Genomic DNA, 13502 nt, shown 5'->3' with positions numbered 1-13502 from the left:
TTGCCATGTGCCTTAGTCAATTTCTTCAACGTCTGCTAACGCACTAGAGCAACTGGGAGCAGGAAGCCCCATGTGAACTACAGCTGTGATGCTGTGTTTGTCAATTTGCTCAGTTATGTGCTGGTTGGATGGCTGCTGGTAAGGCTGCAGCCCTTTACACACTGAACTCAGTGGGGCTTACTTTTGAGTAGACATGTATGCAATTGCGCTGAAGTGTGGTTCAGATCACATGGGCCATTTTAGCAAGCAACCAGTTCCACCCTTAAAGGCAGCCTAGAAATAATAATAGATAGACCAGTATTCAACCAGACCTTAGAATACCATGGGTGCAGACACTGCCTTAGTTTTCTCTTCATGATTGCAGGAAAGCTTTAAATAGAACCTGCCATTTGTAAACTTCATGAATCATGCATCCATCTCTCTCTGTGTGTATGTGAAAGAGAGAGAAATACATTATTAATCTATTAACTTAGTAATTCTAAAGCCTGCTTTTAAAATACTGTTGTAGGAAACATATCTTTAAAAAAACCAGGACACTTATTTTTCCTCAGTATAGGCAGAAATACAACTATTAGGCACATGCATATAAAGAATTATTTCCTGTGATCTATATAAACTAAACTAATAATAATAACAATAGTAATATTGAGGATGATGATACAAAACTAACAGCATGACTTCACAGCTATTCTGCAAGTCACATTTACTAGAACTGGTGCCCATATACCAAGCATTTGGATAGGGGTAAATACGACAGACATTGTTTACTAGAACTTTCAGTAAAGGAAAACCAGCTTGGCCCTATGTACCGCCCAGACAAGGAGGTGGTCCAAGGACACTCTGCCCTCTGCCACCACCCAGACGAGCACGCGTCACTGGGTATTTCTTCATATTGTTTTAATGTACTGCAAACTGCCTTGGAGATCATTTGATCAAAGGCAGGATATGCATTATGAAATTAAATACTTCTACAAGCCAGATCCAGTTATGATACTCAGCGTGATATGTTGATTAGAGCAGGTGGGAGAATTGTTTCAGCTCTAGGGGCCAGATTAACTCCCTGAATACCACCACCTTAAAGGGCAGATTACATCAGTCCATGGTCTTCTCCCTCCTGAAGCCCCCCTGATGTCATTGGACTCCTTTCTCCAAGGGGAGAGGTATGGAGCAATCACTGCACAGAGAAAGGGAATGAGCAGAGAAATGTTGCTTTTATCTCTGATCATTGATTAGAGATAACCGCAAGTTTGACCTGCTCAGCACTAAAGAGAGGCTGCCTTTTCCTAGTGCTGAGCACTGGGCAAGGCCTTGGAGAAAAGCTGGTAGGCCAGATGTGGAACCCCTCATGAGCCAGATGCAGCTGGCAGGCTGCAGGTTCCCCCATTCTTGGGTTAGACTACAATACTGGATTAGCAGTAGCAGGGCAAGTCACCAGGTTCAAAAGCCCACTTAGCCATGAAAGTCATTAGGTCAGTTTGGGCCAGTAAGTATCTCTCAGCTCACAGGGTTGTTGCGAGGGTAAAAAAGCGGGGCTAGAACTATGTACGCCACCCTGACCTCCATGAAAAAAGGAAAGGATGTAAATATAATTAATAATAATAGGGCAATTTTCTGTCTCTTGCATAATGGATGAATGCAAGAAGATAGTCTGGCTGTGTGAGGACTCTCTGAAGCAGAAAGAATGTGGGGCAGGGATACCACTGTTGAGGCACCCTTTTATAATCATGGCTGGGTGTGTGCTGTGTGGATTTAAGCTTTTGAGCACAATGTTTTGCCATTGCTAAAAATCTGTAATGTTGAACTGCTTAAACATACACACACACACACACACACGTGTGTGTGTGTGTGTGTTTCACGATGGTGGCCTGATATTGAGTCTTGGTATACATTAGTCTGGCTGTTTTGATTTAAGGCCAAAATCTGAGCTGTGCCAAAATAGCCCCATTTATTACATTGACAGGTAAAGAAAAACACACTGAAGTGCTAGAATGTGAAAATCATAATTGTAGTAGTAAATGATTTACATAAAATAATTATTATTTATATAGCACCTAAAACTGAGCACAGTGCAAATAATTTGATGTGGATGTATAGCTCCATGAGGGAGCACGTGCTTCACATGCAAAAGATCCCAGTTTCAATCCCCGGCAGCTCAAAGTAGAGCTCAGAAAAGACTCCTGTCTGGAACTCTGGAGAGCCACTGCCAGCAGGCAATACTAAGCAGGCCAAATGTAGGGATGTACGAATTGTGTACCTTCTGTGGTGCTTGACTTCCGCAGTTTGCGGCCAGTGCTCCGTACCGTCGTTCGCAAGCCCCCGGAATTCTCTTTTTTTTCTGCTCCAAGAATTACGAAGATAAATCCGTACCGACAGCCGTAATTCTGCATAACTTCCGTAAGAAAGGCTATTTTTCCTAGATATTTACGTATTTTTCCCCCTGCCCTGAGACGTGCTGTAATTAGGAGTGCTCGAAAGTCACTTACCTCGTCTCGCAGCTTGCTTTGCGGTGGGGGGGAGGCGCTTCGCTTCTCCCCCCGAAATTCAGGCCGGGGGGGGAGGCGCCTCGCCTCGCCTGGCTGAAATTAAGGCGGGGGGGAGGCACCTTGCCTCGCCCGGCCGAAATTCAGGCCGGGGAGGAGGCGCCTCGCCTCGCCCGGCCGCGAAATAAAAAGTTTAAAAAAAAAACGCCCCCGTGATAGGCTACGTGACGATTTACGTAGCCTATCATGGCTAGATCTGCAAAGTCAGCCATGATAGGCTACATTAATCGTCACGTAGCCTATCACGGGGGTGGTTTTTTTTTTTTTTACTTTTCTTGGAATGGCGGCGGCGGCAGCCGGTCAAAAGACCGGCTGCCGCCCCCACCCCTGTCGAAGCTCTGCCGAGCCGCTGCTGCGACCCGCCACCGGGAGCGACATTCGGGAAAGGTAAGTCCCATCCCGGGGGGGGGGCGGGGTGTGTGGAGAATTTCTCCCCGAAATTACTTCGGGGGGCCGAATACGTTGGCACTCGGCCCCCCGAAGTTTCGGCCAGAAATTCTCTGACACCCCTAGCTGTAATTACTTTCAGCCAAAACACTTCCTCCTCCTCGGGGCTTCCCAAAACAAGGCTGCCCTAGGTGTGCCTGAGCGATGCACTCTTTATTTAAAGCAACGCTGTTTGAAAGAAAGAAAGAAAGAAAGAAAGAGAGAGAGAGAGAGAGAGAGAGAGAAAGAAAGAAAGAAACTTTTTAAAATTACCATGCCAGTCTGGAGCCCTGCATGAGTATTATTCCCCCTGCTAGGCTTTCTATTTCCACATCCAGCTTTGTTGGTGACATTGTGAGGCTAAAATGGAGAGGAGAGTCAACTTTGTGCATGTCTACTCAGAAGTAAGTCTTACTGAGTTCGCTGCGACTTACTCCTACACATGTCAGCACCCCACTTGCCCCCAGCTCAGCTTTGACAAAAAAGCCGCATGACTGCTGGCTCTGCAAGACCTCGTGGTGCTGTTCTGCAGAGGATTCCATGGCACAAACTGAAGGGAATTCGATCCCATTCCAGTCCATGGCGGAATTCTCTGACATCCCTAGCCAAATGGTCAGACTCTGTCAGGAGCGCCTTGGCGGCCTCTCCCAGTAGATTCTAATAGCCAACTCAAGACACAGACGAAAGGATTTCTTTACAAAGCTTTAATCCTTTTACAACTTAATGACTCTTTCAGATGCTAATCACCAGCGACTAAAGCAAGGAACAGCAGAGTGGCCTAAGATTCAAGTAGTCAGTTGATCCCCGTTTGAAAGAGAGTCACTTGAAGACCTAGAACATATGGGCTAGGGAGAGATCCTCCCTCTTTCCCTTGGGTCCATGGGAGACGGCTGTTGCTTGCGCGCCAAACGGGTGCTACGCCTCCTTTCCACGCCCTCCATCACTCGTCACTCTTTGCGTCTGCGTTGAGCATCTAAGAAGCCCTCCGCCCACACTCCCTCACTGCCAGGGTCACTATCTATCTTAGGAATGCTGGCAGGAGGAATCTCTGCCAGGTGCTGAGCCTGTGAGGGATGAGCTGGCCCCTCTCCCACGGATTGCTGTTCCTCCTCAGAATCCGAACTGCTCTGAGGCTCTCTGGGCTCAGTTTCCACCCTGACATCATCCCCGCTCCCAGGAGGCCCCCCCTCGTGCTCCTTCCCTGGGGCCCAGGGTTTGTGGGGGTACAGCTGGTGGAAGTGCCTCAGCAGCAACGGAGCATGCACATTTTCCACGGGTTCCCAGGATCACTTATCTGGCCTGTACCCCTTCCAGTCCACTAGATATTGCAGGCGGCCACAAGAAAGGCGGGAGTCCAGAATCTCCGCGACCTCAAACTCTTCCTCCCCCTCCACTAGCACTGGCAGTGGGGGGGGGAACCGACCGAGCGATGCAGGTCACCAGAAACCAGCGGGGGACAGCAAGGACCGATGAAAAACAGGATGGATCTTCATGGATGGAGGGAGAGCCAGGCGAAAAGCAACAGGGTTAATCTGGGCCGTAATCTGGAAAGGCCCCGTGCGGCGAGGCACAAGCTTCCTTGCGGGTGAGTGAGAGGGGAGGTATTGGGTGGACAGCCAAACCCAGTCCCCCAGTTGCAGAGACAGATTGGGCTGGCACTGCCAGTCTGCAGAGGCCTTGTAGGCTGTCTTGGCTTGCTCGAGGGAGTCCCGTAAGAGGTGGTGTACTACTCACAACTCCTCTAAAAAGTCATGGGCCACTGGCACCGCAGAGGGAGCTAAGGTGGACGGGAAAGCCTTGGGGTGGTAACCAAAACTGGCAAAAAAATGGAGTTTGGCGCGTGGAAGCATGGCAGGCATTGTTATAAGCAAATTCTGTGAGAGGCAGCAAGGAAAACCAGTCATCTTGCTGGTAATTGACATAACAGTGCAAATATTGCTCCAGAGTCACATTGGTGTGCTCAGTCTGATCATCCATCTGTGGATGGGGGGTGAAGGAAAGACGGAGCGTCACATGGAGAAGCCCAAGTAGCTCCCTCCAGAAATGGGCAGTGAATTGGGCCCCCCTATCCAAAATGAGACCCTCTGGCCATCCATGGAGCCAGAAAACATGTGCCAAAAACAGCTCTGCCGTCTCCCTGGCTCTGGGCAACCCAGAGCAGGGGATGAAATGGGCCATCTTAGAAAACAAATCCACCACCACCAGAATGGTGGTCTTACCATGTGAGGGAGGCAAGTCAGTGATGAAGTCAAGGGAGAGCAGTTTCCAAGGTCCTGAGGGGGTAGGCAGGGGGTGAAGCAAGCCTGTGGGCTTGCCTGAGGGGGCCTTCACCCGCTGGCAGGTTGGGCAGGAGGCGACATAGATCTTGACGTCCCTACACCCATGAGGCCACCAAAAATCCCACGTCACTCTGGGCAGGGTCTTGGCGAAGCCAAAATGCCCAGCAGTGGGGGAGTCGTGGCACTGATGGAGGACCCTCTCATGGAGGGGTCTAGAAGGCACATAGACCCGGCCAGAATGGTAAAGCAGGCGACCCCGCAAAGAGAAGGGGTAGAGTGGGGGGGGCAGAGGTTAGCCCCAATTCCTCCACTTTTGTGCGAACAAAAGCATCCTGAACCTGTGCAGAGTGAAGGAGCTCCTCCCAACAGTGAGGTACTGCAGCTGCCACCAGGCTGTGGGGGAGAAGAATCAGAGGGGGGGGATTCCCCTCACCCCCTGGCTGGAGGTCCGGCTTACAAGAAAGAGCATCTGCTTGTAGGTTGTCGGAGGCCTTCAAATGGCAAATCTTAAGGTGGAACCAGGGGGAAAACAAGCGACCATCTAATCTGCCTCTGGTTTAAGGCACAGGCTGTCTGAAGATGTTCCAGGTTGCGGTGGTGGGTTCTAACTTCAACTGGGTGCTGTGCCCCCTCCGGCAAATGACGCCAGGTCTCCAAAGCGGACTTGATGGCCAAGAGTTCTTTCTCCCAGATGATATAATTACTCTCAGACATGTTCAGCTGCCTGGAGTGGTAGGCACAGGGTTGCAACCCACCGCCCGCCTGATCTGGCTGAAAAAGCACCGCCCCCACCGCAAAGTCAGAGGCATCAGTTTGCACTACAAAAGGCTTCCTCAGGTCGGGATGTAACAGGATCGGCTCAGAACTAAAAAGCTTCTTAAGTTCCTCAAAAGCCTTTTGGGCAGATGCCATCCAATGAAAAGGAGATTTCCTGCCCTTAAGGAAGTCTGTGAGAGGCGATGTCAGCTGAGCAAAGCTGGGCAGGAACTTTCTGTAGAAATTAGCAAACCCCAGAAAACGTTGCAAGTCCTTCTTGGTGGATGGAGCCTGCCAGGAGAGGACAGCCTGGAGCTTTGCAGGATCCATCCTGATACCATCAGCTGAGATAATGTAGCCAAGATAGTCCAAAGAGGTTAGGTCAAACGCACATTTCTCCAGCTTGGCATAAAGATGGTTCTCACGGAGGCGCTGGAGGATGGTGGAAGACATGGTGCTGATGGGCGTGGGGGTCCTCAGAAAATATAAGTAAATCATCGAGATACACAATGAGGAAAGTGTCCAAATAGTCTCGGAAGATGGCATTCATAAAACGCGAAAATGTGGGGGCGCAGGCAAGCCCAAACGGCATCACTAGGTATTCATATGCTCCGTACCGGGTGCCAAAACAGGTCTTCCACTCGAATTAGATTGTAGGCGCCATGCAGGTCCAACTTTGTGAAAATCTTGGCTCGCCCCAGGCGCTCCAGCATCTCAGGGATCAGGGGGAGGGGGTACTTGTCAGGGACTGAGACCGAATTCAAAGATCTGTAATCCTGCACCGGGCAGAGTTCTCCAGATTTCTTGGCCACAAAGATGGTAGGGGTGCAGGCGGGGGAGGAGGAAGGGCGAATGAAGCCACATTTGAGGTTTTTGTCCAAAAACTCCCACAGAGCTCGAAGTTCTGGCTCCGACATCGAATACAGTCGTCCAGCGGGGATGGTCGCCCCCGGAATGAGGTTAATGGCATAGTCAAATGGGCGGTGGAGGGGGGAGCTGGTCGGCCTCCTTCTTGTCGAAAACATCCTGAAAAACCGCATACTTCTCTGGGAGGATCACGGTAGCTGAAGAACTGCCAGAAGCAGATGAGGAGGGGGAGGAAAGGGTTAAGGCCTGGGCTGGGACTGGCGCCTCGGTCAGGAGTGAATGCTCCTGGCAGTAGGGAGATGCAAACTCCACCTGCTGAAGCCCCCAAGAAATCTGAGGATTATGCTTAGAGAGCCAGGAAACACCCAGCACAATTGGGTATTGGGGAACCCTGGCCAAGTGAAACTGAATCTGCTCAACGTGAGACTGGGTGCGCAGAGTGAGTGGAGCTGTAATCCGGGTCACCACGCCCGAAGAAAGAGGACATCCATCGATGGTCTCCACTGCCAAGAAGCAGGAAGAGGCAGGGTAAGAATCTTGTGGAAAAGGGCGAACGTTTCGTCCTTGAAACTGGTTGTAGCCCCTGATTCCACTAAAGCCAGGGCTTCCACCCCACCCCACTGGGACAGCGGAGGTGAACATGCAATAGCAGATAGAAGGGTGGGGGGGTGCGGAAGGCACCCACCAGGTGTGGAACTGACCCCCACACTGGAGACCCCCAACAGGCGTGGGGGGCAGCCTAGTCAGGCCTGGGGGCGAGGAGGAGGAGGGGGAGGAAGGATGGGAGGGGGAGGCAGTGGGGCTGCAGGTCTAGCGTGGCAGGTTTTGGCGAAATGTCCCAGTTTTCCACACCGAAAGCATCGGCGCTCAGCGTGCTGCTTCTCTAGTTCCTCCAGCGGCAGTGGGGCTCGGGTAGCTCCAGCTGCATCGGGGTCTCCTCTGCCCCCACCGTAGGGGCGGGGGGTGGGGGAGGGGGCAGGAAACAGGCGGGAATGGGAGGAGGGAAAACTTGGCCCCCGGCGCCCCGCCGGGTCTGCCAGCGGCCCTCCAGCTGACTATCTATTTGGAGGCAGGTCTGGATGAGGTCCTCCAAAGTAGGCAGGCTGGGCGTGCACGCCAACTCGTCCAAGATCTCGTCGTTCAAACTGTCCAAAAGCTGAGCCACCAGCGCAGCATCATTCCTCTGTAAATCCTGCATCAGCAAGCGAAAAGTTGTCGCATAGCTGGAAACTTAGTCCTTGCCATGCCTGAGGCGGCGAATCTCCCGAGAAGCCATCTGAGTGCGCAGGGGGTCACTGAAAAATCTGGCCATCGCTGTCATGAAATCTTGATAGTCCCCGAGCAGGGGGTCATTAGCGAGAAGAAGTCCCGAAGCCCATTTAGCTGCCACGCCTGAAAGTAGGTTAATGATGAAACCCACACGAACCTGTTCCATCAGGAAATCCTCAGGTCAAAGGCGCATGTACAGCTCCGTTTGGGCCCAGAAAATCTGAAAAAGTCGTTTCTCCCCAGAAAACTTCTCTGGCAAAGCCACCGGGCACTTGTAGCGGGGGGGGGGGGGAATTGGAGGTGGCGGGGGTTGAACCGCAGCTTGCAGATTCTGTATGACAGTCGTCAGTTGAGCCACTTGATCACGGAGGATCTGGTTCTCTTGTGCCAGAGCTTGCACTGCCGGGTCCCTGGCACCCTCTATTCGGCAGGAGGACAAAAAAAAAGAGAGGGAGAGAGAGAGAGAGAGAAAAAAAAGAGGAACAGGGATTCCTCTTAGCGCCTTGGCGGCCTATCCCAGTAGAGTCCAATAGCCAACTCAAGACACAGATGAAAGGATTTATTTTCAAAGCTTTAATCCTTTTACAACTTAATGACTCTTTCAGATGCTAATCACCAACGACTAAAGCAAGGAACAGCAGAGTGGCCTAAGCTTCAAGTAGTCAGTTGATCCCCGTTTGAAAGAAAGTCACTTGAAGACCCAGAACTTATGGGCTAGGGAGAGATCCTCCCTCCTTCCCTTGGGTCCATGGGAGGCGGCTGTTGCTTGCGTGCCAAATGGGCGCTACGCCTCCTTTCTGTGCCCTCCATTGCTCATCACTCTTTCCGTCTGCGTTGAGCATCTAAGAAGCCCCCCTCCCACACTCCCTCACTGCCAGGGTCACTATCTATCTTAGGAATGCTGGCAGGAGGAATCTCTGCCAGGTGCTGAGCCTGTGAGGGATGAGCTGGCCCCTCTCCCACAGATTGCTGTTCCTCCTCAGAATCTGAACTGCTCTGAGGCTCTCTGGGCTCAGTTTCCACCCTGACAGACTCTGTATAAGGCTGCTTTCTATTATCTTAGGATTGCCAACATAATACTTTCCATATAAAATATATTTTTAAATATAAATTATCTTTTCAACAATTCATGCAAGTACACAAATATCTGAATCGCAAACTTAAGGAATAGTTATACAGTACAAAATGCAGCAAGCAACTGTAATATGCCCTTAGTCTTCAGTTTCAGATAAGAAAACAATCTACAGACACTGTCCTGTTTAGTATTTTACAATTATAAGACCAGTAACAAAATGAAACAAACACATGAATACAGTTCGATTGTATACATACTTTAAATAATATAGAAAATCATAAATTATGTTACAGAAAGACGGCAGTGTCTTTTTGTCTCAATGTATAAATAAAGAAAATATATAAAAGTAACTAAGAATTATGTTGATTGCTGGAGGTGGTTTGTTGGGGCTTTGCCAGCAAAGAGGTATGTGCTGGGGAGAGCACCAAATCAGAGGCCTCCACTGCACCTGGTGGGTGATAAACTATTGCAAGCACTTCTGCTGATAGAAGGCCCTGAAATGAGATGTTCCAGGTGCAGGGAAGAACCATACTTAGATCTGCTGGATCCAAACCCTCTGTTCCCCTGGGATGGGCATGAGCCAGCAGGGCTTAGGATGCAGTGGTGGATCCTACATGGCCCCACTTTGTGTTGCTCTGTAGAAGGAAAAGCTGAGGAGAAAAATGCGTGGATTTTATTTTAAGGAGAAAGTTAGTGAGGGAGAGCATTCCAAGCATATGGAAAGACTAAAGTACATGGATGCAGATGGGAAACAGAACAAGAAATCTAACACCTAATAAGAAAAGAGTGAAGAAACCAAGTGAAATATAACAAGAAATAAAAGATGGCAAATATGGGGGAAGACTAGAAAACAAAACAGGAATCTAGATCAGGAGCAGGAAATAAGTTAGATCTGGATCTTCAGATAGATCCCTGGGTGATTTGCAGTAGATTGTCAAGGGTTTTCGACTCCCAAATTGTTTAACAAGAGTAGTACCAAAATGACGTCCTCCTGCCCTAGATTATATGATGAAATGAAGAAAGCTTGGGTAACAAGGAGTGGATTTTTACTTGGAAGGACAGTGAGCTCCATTCAGACCTGGCAGTCAAAACAAATTCCTATTCTCAGAATTCTGTAATTATTTTTCACTAAGCTCTGGTTGGTGGATCTTGGGGTTTTAGTAAAACAAAACAAAATAGATCCTGTAAGTCTGAAGTCTGCCCACCCCTGATCTAGAGTGGGATATCTTTCTTAGTAATGGAAACAGAAAGAAAGAGGCCATGTTGACAAGCAAGAATGGTGAGATCTAGGACTAGAGTCATAGGAAAAATGAGTGCCATTTTTTGGTAGAAAGGAAGGATGCAAATCAATCAATGAAGCAATCAAATAAATAAATAAACACATGCATATAACATCAAGGCCGCAAGCATAGTCTGAGTTGTACAGAACTAGCAAGTGTCTCACCCCCTCCTGTCAACCCTCTCCTGCAAATAAATATGGTTGTTCATTTTCCAAGTGAAAAAGCTCCTTAGAGTTTTTTTCATGGTTAACAACAACAGCCCAGTTTTGCCACCACTCCCTTTTCCCTTTCACACATCCCTTTTTCACAAGAAAAAAAAAATCCTTACTTTGGGGAAGGTGGGAGGGAGGTACTGGTCACCCAAAATTTTGCTGTAGCTAGGGGTGTTCTGCTCCAATTAGGCACTATATTATTTGTTATATTGTCCCCCTAGTCTTTGTATTTAAAACTGCTCTAATTTTCCCTGTATGGATCTCTCAGCAGCTAATCAGGCCTTATTATCTGGTATCATGTATTCATTAGTTGTTCCTAAGGAGAACATTAGTACAGTTCAAACCAGCTTCTTTTCCCATTGGAATAAGCCTTCCACCGGCCTGCCTCTGCTGCTATCCTGAGTTGCACCCTGGAAATCCTGGCCTTGCACAGGCCCTGCTCCAGGTGTTTTGGTGTCCTAGGTGGTGGTGGTAGTAGTGGTGGTGGTGGCGGCAACACCCTCCTTCCCCTCGCCTCTTCCCCCTGCTGCTGCCCTCCTCTTTTCTGCCCCTGACCCCCAGTGGTTACCCTTCTCTTCCTGTTCTATTCTATTCCCTTCTGCCCATGCCTCTTTTCAGAGTCCTTCCTCAAAGCGAGTGAGGCATTCTGGGTGATGTGGCCCTAGATATCACTTGTCCCACAGCTGCACAGGCAATCTTCAAGGCCACCTTACCCAGAATGCCTTGCTCACTTAAGGAGGGACCCCTCGGAGTGAAGCATTCAGGCCAGGCGAGCTCTCTGGAGAGCATTGGTTGCAGCAGGGAAGCAACCAGAGAGGTGAGGAGGAGAAGCCAAACCATCACCATCTTCAGGGGTCATTTGGCATCCCCAGAATTTTCTCCCCCGAAGCAGCTGCCTAGTTCACCCCCTTTGAGACGGTCCTGGCCTTGCATTGTCTTTTCACCATGCATTCACCCCATCCATACCATTTCTTTCATTTCAGTTTCTTCAACTTCCATTCCTACTCCTACTCCTTCAGTTAGTTATTAATCTTCTGCATGTATTAGCTATTTTCTGCTTAAGCTGTGTTTTCAATAACGCTGAAGATCTGATTTACGTGGAAGTGTGGATTGGATGTGAGTTAAGCTCCCAACATGTGTTGAAGCGAGAACATCCGGTGCAAAGCAAGTCTGCACAGCTCTGACTCTCCCTGCCAGTTTGGAACTGAATTGGTACAGAAGCGTTGGCTTGATCTACCTCTGTGCAGAACAGGTGCTCTAAGCTTTGAGCACCCATTGGGTGCAGAAGCAACCCCACAAGCCTCTGCTTCCTATCTCTAGCACGGAGCTGAAGATGGGAGGCAGATGCTTGTTATGGCTCTACACTTGTGCCTAACAAGGGCAGAGCCAAAAGATATACCAGGCTTCTGCAGAAATTTAGGACTAGGAAGGAGTAGGGATGTATGAAACACCTACCTGGCTCCGCGCCGGGCAATCCGTGATGGGGGGGAGGCGCTCCATCCCTCCCCCCGGAATCCTCGACGGGGGAGGAGGTGATCTGGTCCTCCCCCCCGGAATCCTGCCTGGCTGGCTCCGCTCCGCGGCCAAACTGCGGAGCCGCCAGCTGGACATCCGGCCGCTGGGCAGCCCTGCAGGGACGCAAATGGCGGCTGTCGTAGCCGCCGCCATTTGCATCCCTGTATTGAGCCATGATAGGCTACATAAATATTTACGTAGCCTATCACTGCAGGTCGAAAAAACCCAGCGTACACAAATGGCGGTAGCAAATGGCGTCCCTGCGTTAGCCGTGATAGGCTACGTAAGTATTTACGTAGCCTATCACGGCTATGAAGACGAAGCGAATGGCGGCCACAGGACGGCCACCATTCGTAAAGCAGCGCAGACGGGAGCAAGTAAGTGCTCCGTTTCGCGCGCTTTTTGTGGGTTGGGGGCGGCGGGGACTTCATCCCGCGCGCCTTTCGTGGGTTGGGGGGGCAGGGGCTTCGTTCCGCAACAGATTTCGGGGGGCCAAATGCACTGGCATTTGGCCTCACTGAGATCCGTCACGGAATTCTCTGACATCCCTAAGAAGGAGTGGGGTTCATCCCCTTCTCTTTAGCTCCAGGTTCTGAGGAAACCAGAGTCTCATCTCATTCAGCGGAGCCTGGCTCCTTTCTTGCCGTGGTGAGGGTGGTGGGCTACGTTATCAAACTGTGATACTTAACCCTGCTCTGCATAAGAAGAGCCATGCTTGAACAGACCAAGGGTCTATCTCAAGGGTAGGCACTGTGGCACCCATGGGCACCCAGGAGGTTACTTGTCCTTTGCCACACTTCTCATGGCAGCCATTTTGTAGTGATGCCTGAGAGTTTCTCAAATTGTGAGATGTGCCAGTGGCCCCAAACGATTGCCTACTCCTGGTGTATCTAGTCCAGCATTCTGTTCACACAGCTGCCTGTGGGAAACCCATAAGTACAACATGATTGTAATAGCGCCATCCCAACTTATGTTCCCCAGCAACTGTTACATGCAGGCATACTGCCCAGGGCCAGTGCAAGCTCTCCTGCCATCTGAGGTGGGAGAACACACATGCGCCTCCACACTCTGTTCCACATCACACCACCACCGCCGGGGGCGGGAGGGCTCCTGGCCGTGGGAGTGCGTAATTTATGTTCCACTGCCTGAGGTGGGGGCATCACCCCATTTCATGCAAGGGCCAGCTCTGATACTGCTTCTGATACTGAAGGCAGTATATAATCATCATGACTAGTAGTCAATGATTGCCTTATCCTTCAAGAATTTGTCTAATCCCCGTTTAA

General features: G+C 50.0%; 1 protein-coding gene across 1 annotated transcript in view; it reads left to right on the top strand.

The window, feature by feature from the left end:
• SULF2 (sulfatase 2) overlaps positions 1 to 13502 on the top strand; it is a 475361-nt gene that overhangs the window by 63859 nt on the left and 398000 nt on the right. The gene's annotated exons all lie outside the window — the stretch shown is intronic.

This window comes from Heloderma suspectum, chromosome 4 (genome assembly GCF_057233095.1).
Source record: "Heloderma suspectum isolate Gila_16-S chromosome 4, 16-S_ref, whole genome shotgun sequence".
In the NCBI taxonomy this organism is placed as follows: Eukaryota; Metazoa; Chordata; class Lepidosauria; order Squamata; family Helodermatidae; genus Heloderma; species Heloderma suspectum.
Note: the sequence above shows the minus strand (reverse complement) of the source record. Positions and strands in the feature narration are given on the sequence as shown.